Below are 12,811 nucleotides of genomic sequence, written 5' to 3' on the forward strand. Positions count from 1 at the left end.
ACGCTATACGGCCACCAGTTGGCCAAAACACCAATATGTGGGAGGTACTTGGCTCAAACACGTGGCCACGTGGCACGTGCCGGACCTCTGACAGCTTAACGGCTCACGCCACGTCATGACCAATACAAGTGGCCATCGGCATGTAAAAGATGACCCCGGCCGGTGTCACCGTCTCTGAACAGTGGAAGGCTAAACTCGAAAAACGGGAAAATTTAGGGAAATTTCACCTTTCGAATATATAATTTCCCCAGAATTTTAAATTTTTCATTTTACAAAAAATCCGAGATAGCAGTTTTCTAGCCCCCTTCATTATGTGCCTATACCCGTTTTCAGATCGACCCTATCATAAAACCTGACGGCCTGACGGCTATTTCCCCCATTCCTTGCATTTCACAATGCTAGTATATTTAAACCAAAATTGACCCCGTGCCACGGCACGTGCAATAGCACGTGCGCCACGTGACCACTATTGCGACAAGCTGGACTCATCTGCTCACCGGCTGCACTGATTTGGTGTCGCTAGTTGAAGTCGTTTCCACGCCATAGGACCCCCAGTTGGCCAATGTCGGATTTTCCCGGAGGTTACCCCATCAAACACGTTTGCACGTGGCACGTGCTTTTCAATCGCCCCATATCTGACCCATACCATGTGGTAGCCGACACCCCGGTGCAAAACATATTGGAACTTTTTCAAAATCTAACGTGGAAATTTTTGGCAAAATTGATTTGAAAATAATTTTTCGAAATCGCCATAGGCTCAACATGGGGTAACTGTTTGTGACGATTACCCGAAATTTTGTCAATTATATTTTAAATAATTACCACCGTCAGTTGGGGTGCCAGCCCGAGATCCGACCCTAAAAATATCAGCAAATATAATTGACGAAATTTTTCGCAAATCGAATTTCCAATTTTCCCCCATGTTAACCCTATGGGAAAATGCACGTGCGGATTACCCCAAAACGGGTTAATTATATTTCAAGCGACCGATGCCAGCCGGTAGCTCCCCGATACGGGACCAAACGCTGAAAATGGCAAAAAATTCTACCGTGCCGTTTTTGAGGGATTCAAAATGACCCAAATCGCGGCAGAAACGCTAAACACCCCCCTAGAGAGGTAGCTCAGGTTGGGATTTTCAATAGAAAATCACAATTCTAAAGAATAGTGATTGTCTAATTGATAGCTCAGGTTGGGATTTTCAATAGAAAATCACAATTCTAAAGAATAGTGATTGTCTAATTGAAAAGTCCCAACCTTCGGATAGGCCCGGGCAGCGCTTGTCGAACAGCACTGCACATCCGAAGGTTGGGACTTTAATTGTGAAAAACCGCCCGCCCGCCGCCAAACGCAAAACCGCAAAACGCGCAAAACGCACGCCCAAAACGCGAACGCAAACTTCGCGAAAAAAACAATCGCCCGCCCGCCGAAAACCGCAGAAAAAAAACTAAAAAAAAACGCCGCCAAAAAACGCCCGTCCGCCGCAAAACGCAAACACCGCAAAAACGCAAACACCGCCGCCGCAAAAAGAAACCGCATCGCCCGCCGCTAACCGCGAAACGCCGCAAAAAACGGCCGCCCGCCGCAAACCGCAACACCGCAAATAAAGGCCGGCCGCCGGCAACCACAAAACGCCGCAAAAAAACGGCCGCCCACCGCAAACCGCAAAACGCGGCAAAAAACGGCCGCCCGCCGCCAAACGCAAACACCGCAAATACACCCGCATCGCCCGCCCGCCCGCCGCCAAACACAAAAACCGCAAAAAACGCAAACACCGCCGCAAAAAAACGCCCGCAACGCACGCACGCCCGCCGCCAACCGCAAAAAGCCGCAAAAAACGGCCGCCCGCCGCCAAACGCAAACACCGCCAAAAACGCAAAAACGGCCACCCGCCGTCAAACGCAAACACCGAAAAAAACGCAAAAACGGCCGCCCGCCGTCAAACGCAAACCCCGAAAAAACGCAAACACCGCCGCAAAAAAAACGCCCGACGTAGGCAAAACGCAAACACTGACGCATTAAGACAAATACGGCGCCCTGCGGCAAATGTGGTGCATTCATATCTGCCGTTTAAGCAGCCATCACAGCGCATCCTAATCGTCCAATGTTCGACAAAGTTACGCACATTCTGCGCTTTGCGGCAAAAATGGCGCTTTGAGACAAATGTGGCGCACTGCAACAAACATGGCGCATTCGCTCATGTCGCTTAACAATTCATCCACCCACCAAATTCTAGCCCAATCGGACTTAAACTGAAAAAGTTATGTACATTTGAATATTTCACTATAAAATATCTCCGCAACGGAGGTGCCCAAATTTGCCCGTGTGCCACGTGACCACTGGTGATGAAAGCAGGACCTGTCCCCTCACCGACTGACCCAATTTAGTGTTCTTGGCTGGTTCTGTTTCCACGCTATACGGCCACCAGTTGGCCAAAACACCATTATGTGGGAGGTACTCGGCTCAAACACGTGGCCACGTGGCACGTGCCGGACCTTTGACAGCTTAACGACTCACGCCACGTCATGACCAATATAAGTGGCCATCGGCATGTAAAAGATGACCCCGGCCGGTGTCACCGTCTCTGAACAGTGGACGGCTAAACTTGAAAAACGGGAAAATTGAGGGAAATTTTACGTTTCGGAAGTAAACTTTCCGCCGAATTTTGAAATTTGCAAAATATAAAAATCCGAGATAGCAGTTTTCTAGATCCCTTCATTTTGTGCCTATACCCGTTTTCAAATCGACCCTATCATAAAAACTGACGCCCTGACGACTATTTCCCCCATTCATTGCATTCCACAATGTTGGTGTATTTAAGCGCAAAAATTGACCTCGTGCCACGGCACGTGCAATAGCACGTGCGCCACGTGATCACTGGTGCGACAAGCTGGACTCGTCTGCTCACCGGCTGCACTGATTTGGTGTCGCTGGGTGGAGTGGTTTCGGAGCCATAGGGCCCCAAGCTGGCCAATGTCGGATTTTCCCGGAGGTTCCCCCATCAAACACGTTTGCACGTGGCACGTGCTTTTCAATCGCCCCATATCTGACCCATACCATGTGGTAGCCGACACCCCGGGGCACAACATATTGAAACATTTTCAAAATCTAACGTGGAATTTTTTTGCAAAATCGATTTGAAAATAATTTTTCGAAATCGCCATAGGCTTAGCATGGGGTAACTGTCCGTCCCGATTACCCGAAATTTTGTCATTTATATTTTAAATAATTACCACCATAAGGTGGGGTCCCGGCCCGAGATTCGACCCTAAAAATATAATCCATTTCTAACGTGGAGTTTTTCCGCAAATCGCATTTTAAATTTTTCCCCATGTTAACCCTATGGGAAAATGCACGTGCCGATTACCCCAAAACGTGTCAATTATATTTTTTGCAACTTTGCCAGAAGGTAGCTCCCCGATACGGGACCAAACGCTGAAAATGGCAAGAAATTCTACCGTGCCGTTTCGGCGGCGATCAAAATGACCCAATTTCCGACAGAAACGCAAATGTCCCCCTAGAGAGGTAGCTCAGGTTGGGATTTTCAATAGAAAATCACAATTCTAAAGAATAGTGATTGTTCTTAATTGAAATAATTGAAAAGTCCCAACCTTCGGATACCCAATCCAACATAAACTGACAAAGTTGTTTATTTGAATATTTCACTATAAAATATCTCCGCAACGGAGGTGCCCAGATTTGCACGTGTGCCACGTGACCACCGGTGGTGTAAACAGGACTTGTCCCCTCACCGACTGACCCAATTTAGTGTTCTTGGCTGGTTCTGTTTCCACGCTATACGGCCACCAGTTGGCCAAAACACCAAGATGTGGGAGGTACTTGGCTCAAACACGTGGCCACGTGGCACGTGCCGGACCTCTGACAGCTTAACGGCTCACGCCACGTCATGACCAATACAAGTGGCCATCGGCATGTAAAAGACGACCCCGGCCGGTGTCATCGTCACTGAACAGTGGACGGCTAAAGTCCAAAAACGGGAAAATTTAGGGAAATTTCACCTTTCGAATATATAATTTCCCCAGAATTTTGAATTTTTCATTTTACAAAAAATCCGAGATAGCAGTTTTCTAGCACCGCTCATTCTGTGTCTATACCCGTTTTCAGATCGACTCTATCATAAAAACTGACGGCCTGACGGCTATTTCCCCCATTCCTTGCATTTCACAATGCTAGTATTTTTAAGCACCAAAATTGACCCCGTGCCACGGCACGTGCAATAGCACGTGCGCCACGTGACCACTAGTGCGACAAGCTGGACTCATCTGCTCACCGGCTGCACTGATTTGGTGTCGCTAGGTAGAGTGGTTTCTGAGCCATAGGACCCCAAGTTGGCCAATGTCGGATTTTCCCGGAGGTTACCCCATCAAACACGTTTGCACGTGGCACGTGCTTTTCAATCGCCCCATATCTGACCAATACCATGTGGTAGCCGACACCCAGGTGCACAACATATTGGAAGATTTTCAAAATCTAACGTGGAAATTTTTGTTAAAATCGATTTGAAAATTATTTTTCGAATTCGCCGTAGGCTCAACATGGGGTAACTGTCCTTCCCGATTACCCGAAATTGTACCCTATGATTTTTAAATAATTAACACCAAAAGTTGAGGTGCCAGCCCAAGATCCGACCCTAAAAATATCAGCAAATATAATTGACGAAATTTTTCGCAAATCGAATTTCCAATTTTCCCCCATGTTAACCCTATGGGAAAATGCACGTGCCGATTACCCCAAAACGTGTCAATTATATTTTTTGTAACTTTGCCAGCCGGTAGCTCCCCCACACGGGACCAAACGCTGAAAATGGCAAGAAAATCTAACGAGCCGTTTTCGAGGGTATCAAGATGACCAAAATCGCGGCCGAAACGCTAAACACCCCCCTAGAGAGGTAGCTCAGGTTGGGATTTTCAATAGAAAATCACAATTCTAAAGAATAGTGATTGTTCTTAATTGAAAAGTCCCAACCTTCGGATAGGCCCGGGCAGCGCTTGTCGAACAGCACTGCGGATCCGAAGGTTGGGACTTTAATTGTGAAAAACCGCCCGCCCGCCGCCAAACGGAAACAACGCAAAACGCACGCCTAAAACGCCAACGCAAACTTGGCAAAAAAACAATCGCCCGCCCGCCGAAAACCGCAGAAAAAAACGCACAAAATGCCGCAAAAAACGCGCGTCCGCCGCAAAACGCAAACACCGCAAAAAACGCAAACACCGCCGCCACAAAAAAACGCCCGCATCGCCCGCCGCCAACCGCGAAACGCCGCAAAAAACGGCCGCGAACCGCAAAACGCCGCAAAAACGGCCGCCCGCCGCAAACCGCTAAACGCCGCAAAAAACGACCGCCCGCCGCCCGCCGCTAACCGAAAATAACGGCCGGCCGCCGGCAACCGCAAAACGCCGTAAAAAACGGCCACCCGCCGCAAACCACAAAACGCGGCAAAAAACGGCCGCCCGCCGCAAACCGCAAAACGCCGCAAAAAACCGCCGCCCGCCGTATCAAGATGACCAAAATCGCGGCCGAAACGCTAAACACCCCCCTAGAGAGGTAGCTCAGGTTGGGATTTTCAATAGAAAATCACAATTCTAAAGAATAGTGATTGTTCTTAATTGAAAAGTCCCAACCTTCGGATACAAAATATGCTGTAACGATTCTGTTCAGACTTCCGACACGAGTGAATGAAACTGAGACTGCATGCGTCTCCATCTTCACCATCCTCAGGGGTGGCCAAGCTTCACCAATAATCCCCCATCCTGCCCCTGTTCCGGTAGCCATGCCCTTTCCATTGGCTATACGGCCAGTATGGCCCATCGTAGGTATTATCCCCCTCATATGCAGCCTTAAACAATACTAGCCCCCCCCCCCCAAGCAACTGACGAGGACGACCATTTGTGCGGCTGTGTGGCCTGTCGACAAGATTGTCTCGAAAAATGCATGTGTGGTATTTAGAACACTAGGTATATAACCGTTCATCCGTGCCACTGAGTGTAGACGAACACAGACAGCACCTTACACAATAAATTCTTTCAGAACTCAGACCTACCGTTATAGTAACCAGCCTGTACAGTAGACCTGGGCATCCACTGTATGAACTACCCCCATTATCACCGAAAATAAACATCACAAAGGTGCCAACAGCCGGCCTGACGGACAGCTGGATCCACTCGCAGTTCCAGCTCATCCCAGCGATTGATGGCCTTTCCAGGTGCACAATACTACCTTTGTGCCAGTGCCGCTCTCCATTTATCTACCCTTACATCAACAGTAGGTACGCCGACTCCTGTAGTCAGTTGGCAAGAACAGACGCACTGTCCCGGTAAGTAGTTTTAGGACGAAGATCGTAAGATGTTACGGAAAAGAAATGACCCTCAACGTGGATTCACCTAGCTAGAACAAGACTAGCTAACTTTACTCAACCTAACTTCACTGTGAGAACATGATCCGTCTCGGCAAATATATAGCCCCGAGAATCAATAGGTATTCGGTAACAGCATCTTTTCTTTTTCTTACCTACAAACAGTAAGAAATAGTTCACGCAGAATCGCACTCCACCATCAATGTTTGTACATAGCCTCCCCCTCTTCACCATCAGCTGGGCTGGGTTCCACCGTCCCATGCTCAACAGGATTGTGCTAGAGAGTAAAGAGCCAGCAGAAAGTGAAAGAGAAGTAGACAATAGGCGATGTACATCCGGAGTAGTAAAGTAATCTTGCATCCGACGGGCGCACCGGTATTTACCCCGCTCTGGGGCCGACAAACTGTCAGCCTCTGGTAGCTCAGTTGGTAGAGCGGTGGACTGTAGCGGTAACACAGACATCCATAGGTCGCTGGTTCAAATCCGGCCCGGAGGACTTTTCGCGATGGCGGCCGAAACCAATGCCGCAGACCGAGCTATTTCACCCGTTTTTCTTGCGACACACCAGCATGAGCGACCCGTAAACTGGATTCATCCGGCTCGTCTTCGATCCGTCCCAGCTCCTGCCGGAGCCTGCAGACAGAATACTGACGGGTCATTCCCGTTTCCGCTGCCGTCAACGCCATCGTTTCAACACTGACTCGATTGACCCGGCCGCCCTGGTCGGCCTCAGCCACCCCGAGCACCGGCCCGGTCTCTAAAGCAGAATCGAACCCCATCAACCCGGCACGTCCGGTATCAAACTCACTGACGTCACGGACTGGTGACGTCATCGTACCCATCACCGGTCGTTCCGTTCCAGGAGGGTTCGATGTTACGTCGTGCTTTTACGACCTTCAGCCGGAGAGCACCTGTTGGATGGGATTTAGGGGGCGAGTCTATAGGGAGTCCCTGTCGTGCTCGCCTGTCGTATGTGACATCCAGCGGCGCCAAATAGCGGCAGGGGTGGCGTCATATGGTTCGGAGAGGGATCTGTCTGAACGAGAGACCAGACAGCTGATGACAATCCGATGGCGGAAACTATCTGTCGTGTAGATCTGCAGACTATGTATAATAGTCTGCTTCTGGCTTGTGGATACCTGAGCCAAATCACGTAAAACAACAAAGTAGGACAGATCTATAACACTTGTCTCTATGGCACTTGCCATGAAATACTCCGTACTCAGTCGTCAGTACCATTGCAAACTTACTGCATCCTATAACTAACTGCATCTAACTGCATCCTATAACTACTGCATCCTTTTAGGTTAATTATATAACCTAAAAATGAGACAAGTGAAGTTATGGAAATCGGCGAGAACGGGCCCTACAGGACATCGTGCCTCTTGCCCCGATAACACGAAGATGAAGATGAAGATGAAGATGAAGCCACAACACATCCCACTCCACTGTTCTGAGGATCGGTAGTGGCGGCAGGCCGGCACATATTTCTGGCCCCGGCACTCGGACGTCGGTATCGCCGGTCAGTTCATCAGTCATCTCCGATCTGGCGGGCGGCGCGACCACTCGTCACCGATAACAACGCTTCCGGTCATCCCCTGTGACCTGACGGCCGGGAACTAGGGCGTGTTCTGAGCGACCTTACGGGCGAATCAGGGGCTGAACGCTTGCAAATAGCCACATGCCTTCCAAGTTTCGTAGCAAAAAGTACCGATGCTTCGCAAACGACCGGCAGATTGCTCACCGTCCCACCATAATCCAGCATCCCAACAAACTGGCATACAGTGCGGTTCAAGACACTGCTCGGCAACGGCTATATCCGGCCCAGTGACTCTCAGGCAGCCGCTGCTGACTGAACCCATGATCTGTTGCTGTAGGACAGACCGGTAGCCGGCGGCATGCGCTAATGATACGCCGTCGGCGACGGGCGCGGCTGTGCTTCACCAGCTTCTCCAGAACCCGGGAACGACCAGCCCCGTCTCATCGCGGCAACTTATCGACTTTGTCTCGGTCGCCATGCCTCGTCACTCACCAGTCACCACTTATGTTGCCTCATGCACTCATGGCATGCTGTTGTCGTGAGTCTCGTGAACTGTCTTATCGCCATAACTGATAACTGACTGACTGGATGTCAGCATTCAGGAATGTCTTTGCCGTGATGTTTCAAAAGCTCCATCTACGTTGTGGTTCCTCACGAACTTTGACTCGACGGCAAACATAAGCAATTCGATCCTGTCCTTGCATTGCCTCACCAGCTGTTTCAATTCCCTCGTCAGCTGTTTCGACTTCATGCCACGGTCGCAGCGTCACACCAGTTCTGTTTCTGCCTCACTGCCTCACGGGCTCTGTCTCAGCCCCATGGTTGGCAGACACAATGGCAACAATGGCCACCCATGCTTCAGAGCACAACGGGTTGCCAAACGAACGGATAAGAGTCGCTTTGGCAGCGGCGCCCTCCATACATACTAGCCGACTTCTTGGAAATATCATGGAACGGATATGCGGACTGCTATTAATAACAGCTGACGCTTTGTCCTGTGATATATTCATAAGCCGGGAACGCATTTGGGGGTGAAAAAACATGAGCATGGACATAGTTGTAAGAACACGAGTGCCCGTGCAGTAGTGTTCCCTTTACGCATGTCTAAAATGCTACTGCCTTTCAGTTGGATTTAAAGTTATTTTATTTCGGCAGCTGGACTGGCCAATCTAGGGAACAAAGTTATTCTGCTTCGTGACATCAAAGCATTTCCCGCCTAGCACTGCATACAATTAGCAAATTCATAGATTGAACAAATATAAAATGAATAATGCATATGGGACGAGGAGACGACAGCCACTGTTTACCAATCACTTCAAAAGAATCGTCTTGGCAAGGGCACGCAGAGCTTCACAGATATCCAATAAATTAAGACAGCTCCCGGAGAAACGAAAACATTTCAAGGGACAGCAACAGCAGCCGCCGTCCGCACATCAATTCGCTGAAACAACAGAGCCACAGAAACTGCAAAGGAGACGGTGACGATAGGGTGTAGGTCTTCTCCTGGATTTTCGTTTTCGAAACTCACAATCCCATTTGTGAGGAGCGCTTGGCTTGGAGCTACCTCCAGAGCACAGGCATTCGCCATCCGGCAGGCTCAGCTGGGGCGCTGGCGTTGCTGGATTCTGGGAGCTGGCGACATACTGCAGCATTGCTGGCTGCAGGAAGCTGGTGGCAAGCTGACCCGCTGGCCCGTCGCCAGGGCGCCCCTCCCCGCCAGCACTGGATAGCGATGTCACCAGACGCTGCCGCCGTTACCTTCAAGACCACGGCATTGTATGGTGAGAATTCACTGGCCAATGGCCATCCTACCGTCATGGCCTGGTGACATGGTAAGATGCGGTGACCCTAATTCAATTTCCGCGGACGGCACAAGACAAAAGACGGTTCCACCACAGCTTTATGCTCAAAATGACAAGCATTGGCATCCACAAGCTGTCCAAGACGAGACATTGGCAACATGTTATCGAACAGAGACTGGTTCGTGTGGTCCACTGTTCGGTTCAGAAGATTCTGACCCAATGAAGGCCAGTTGCCACCCTGACTTGGCGTTGGACTGATTTCACTATATCGTGTGTTCTAACAGCATTTTCCTCGGCGCTGCCTCCAGCGAAAGGCGATTACTGGTGTCTCGTTATTTTCTGGGGGCTCATCTGGATTTCTGAGAGCCGCTAGCTTGACCCAGGGACGGGGAAAACTTCTCGACAAAATGGAGCGACTCCAAAGTGCCAAGACACATTAGCTGCCCGGGACTAAGTGTCTCTGAGTGACTTATTTGCAACAAATGCAATTATAGATCTCGTGAACGTCAAAGGACGTTTTCAACAGCCTTTGTTCCAATACTCCAAAAATGTCCCTGATGGAAAAGGCAGGGTAGTTCGAAATAAAAAAAGAAAACTACACAAAGAATGCCAAGAATAAAACTCAGCAGCCATCAACTCGCTTACAGACTATTTAACAGCGAAAGTTTCTAGAAAGCGAATTAAGACGATATCACTACACGCAAAAAACAAATAACTTCAGGCAGAATGAGCGACATCGGCTGAAAATAAATCCTCAATGGCGTCGTGCAGCGTTCGAAATTTCCCCATTTGGCGCGGTCGGTGATCACAGGCCCGGCCGGTGACAGGCGCCAGGGCGCCTCGAACTCATTTACGCCCCGCGGGCCGACAACAATCGACCCAACATCCAGCCCGGCCCCCGAGACTGGCCGAGGCCACGGCACGGCACAGGTGCTGGGAGCGCAGCAGGCGGAGCTGACTTCCCAGAGACCAGCGAGCGGACCGTGAGGGTCACGGGGTCAACACAGTACGAGCTGCAGCGCGATAGATTGAAGAGAGTACACTAGTTAATCAGCAGGCGCCTGGGTAATTTAAAATGCGGAAGTGTTCGACGCTTGGGTATCTCGTGAACATTGCAGTGTTCCCCAAAGCCCCTGGAACAGTCAAATAACAGGAACAGATCCTGCGCTGGACCCTTCGAAGGCCATCCATAGGTCCTTTTATTGGACGAGAAGAGACAGCAGCGTATTAGCGTCGCTCGCTGTGCTATCTTCATCACTCAACAACTCGCCACTCCGGTCCGACCCGGGAGCGAGTGAGAACAAAGGAGCACACCGCCTTCCTTTCACAAAGGCTGGCCATAAAGGCCCTGAACTTCAGCTACCTCGGGGGCTCGTCGATCGGATAAAGCTTATCCACAAAAGATGCTAATATATAGCTTCATTAGCTTCCAAACGACACACACTAGCCGGGATACGAACGGAACTTCGCTACTCTGGGACTTGAGCCAGCTCAGGAGCAACCATAAAGGCACCCGAGTCCCGGGGAGACACGCCGCTGGGGCGCGCAGGTCGTCACGGGACCTGTGTCTCGCTCATCGGCGGCTCTTGGCCGTCATGGCGTCAAACGTGACCGGTCCATCAAACCGCTGGCCCCGTGCCCAGTCCGTGACCGGGCCGTGTCACACCCTGGGAATGTGTATACCGACAACAGTGTGCGCCCAGACGTGGTCGCCGGTCAGGTTTGGAGCTAGACGGAGCTAAGGTTTGGAGCTAGACGGAGCTAGAGCACAGCATCGACACTCAATTGTAGAATGGAAACACACAGGCAACGCGATCTGTTTACCCTCGAATACTTCGAATATCATTCAGAAGAAAAGTAACGAACGAAAGATGGTAAAATATCAACTTTAAATTATTATTTTTCCTATTTAGAATACTGATGGTCAGAACAAAACTGATCTGGTTGGGTAGAATGCAGCAAAAAGCAGCGCGAGGCAAGTCAATATCTACAGCCCCGTAGCTTTTTCAACAAACCACTGCTCAAGAGCGCGGTCCTCATAGTTCGTCACCATTCTGGCTGTCTTTGATGCGCCGCGTCAACCCATCCCTGGTCTTCATCTTATAGCAGAGCGTCGCGCGTCCATCTGTCGGCCGTTCGGGGCGCATTTCGCGCTGACGGTCACCCTCGCGAGCAACGGCGCTATCCATAACGATCCCATGCATAGCCGATAGGGTGGCCACAGATGGCAATGTCGCCATCGGCCCCACTTGTGCCCGCTGCCCGGCTCGGTAAGTCCGGGCCAGCCCAACACTGGAGGTGTTAATGGGGTTCAGCAGGCAGCGAGGGCATTCCTGGAATGTAACGGGGGAAAGACCCAGTGCAAATTTCGAACGCAGGAGCTGGAGTTAACCCTCGCCGGCCGAGGGGTGGGGGCGGGTGCCGCCCCCCCCCCCCCCCATAGGGTTTTTTTCGCGATAGCTCCGAACACGCTGGCGATAGAGAGCTGAAACTTGGCATACCTGACCTTTGATCCAAGCCGCATCTTTTGACACCAACCGCATTTTTGGGTCAGGTCAGGTCACTGACCTATGACGTCATAAGTGAACCTCTGCACGGTCTTCAGATGTCGCAGCTTCGCAACGCCCTCACTGCCAGAGGAGATGTCACAGGGAAATGAAATTGCAGGATCTAGTATCCATTATGAGTCTCACAATTTGTATATCTCGGATTTTTCCTAAAGGTCATATGAGGTCAGGTCATTTTCGTGACCTCACCATTATAAGTCAATGGGGAAAAATGAAAACTGCTATTCTGGCGCCGGGAACGATCTCCAACTATCTCAAGCACACATAATCGTGATTTGATGCACTCCTTGCAAGGTGAGATGCGTCACTTTTGCAATGCTGACCTTGCGTGACGTCATTTATGACGTCATCAAGGTCACATTAGTTTTTCGTCAATAACTCTTGATCAAATTGAGCTAGCGAGTCGGGAAAGCCACCAATGGACTCAGGAAGACCTGCCGAATCGAATGATATGCGACATGACCTCTTTCGACCAACTTCGTGACCTGGGGGTGCTGACCTGACCTTGACCTGAGGTCAACACCCCAAGTTG

At 50.3% G+C, this 12,811-nt stretch overlaps 1 protein-coding gene and 1 non-coding gene across 9 annotated transcripts in view; one reads left to right on the forward strand and one right to left on the reverse strand.

Annotated features, from left to right (window-relative positions):
- The window catches only part of LOC122365931 (disks large 1 tumor suppressor protein-like), a 96,064-nt gene that overhangs the window by 53,587 nt on the left and 29,666 nt on the right, over positions 1-12,811 (reverse strand). The window lies entirely within an intron of this gene.
- Positions 6,781-6,866, forward strand: Trnay-gua. The gene is given in 2 exon segments: positions 6,781-6,817; positions 6,831-6,866. It is a non-coding gene; the product is annotated as a tRNA-Tyr (tRNA).

This window comes from Amphibalanus amphitrite, unplaced genomic scaffold, assembly GCF_019059575.1.
Source record: "Amphibalanus amphitrite isolate SeventyFive unplaced genomic scaffold, NRLGWU_Aamphi_draft 000773F_arrow, whole genome shotgun sequence".
Taxonomy (NCBI): Eukaryota; Metazoa; Arthropoda; class Thecostraca; order Balanomorpha; family Balanidae; genus Amphibalanus; species Amphibalanus amphitrite.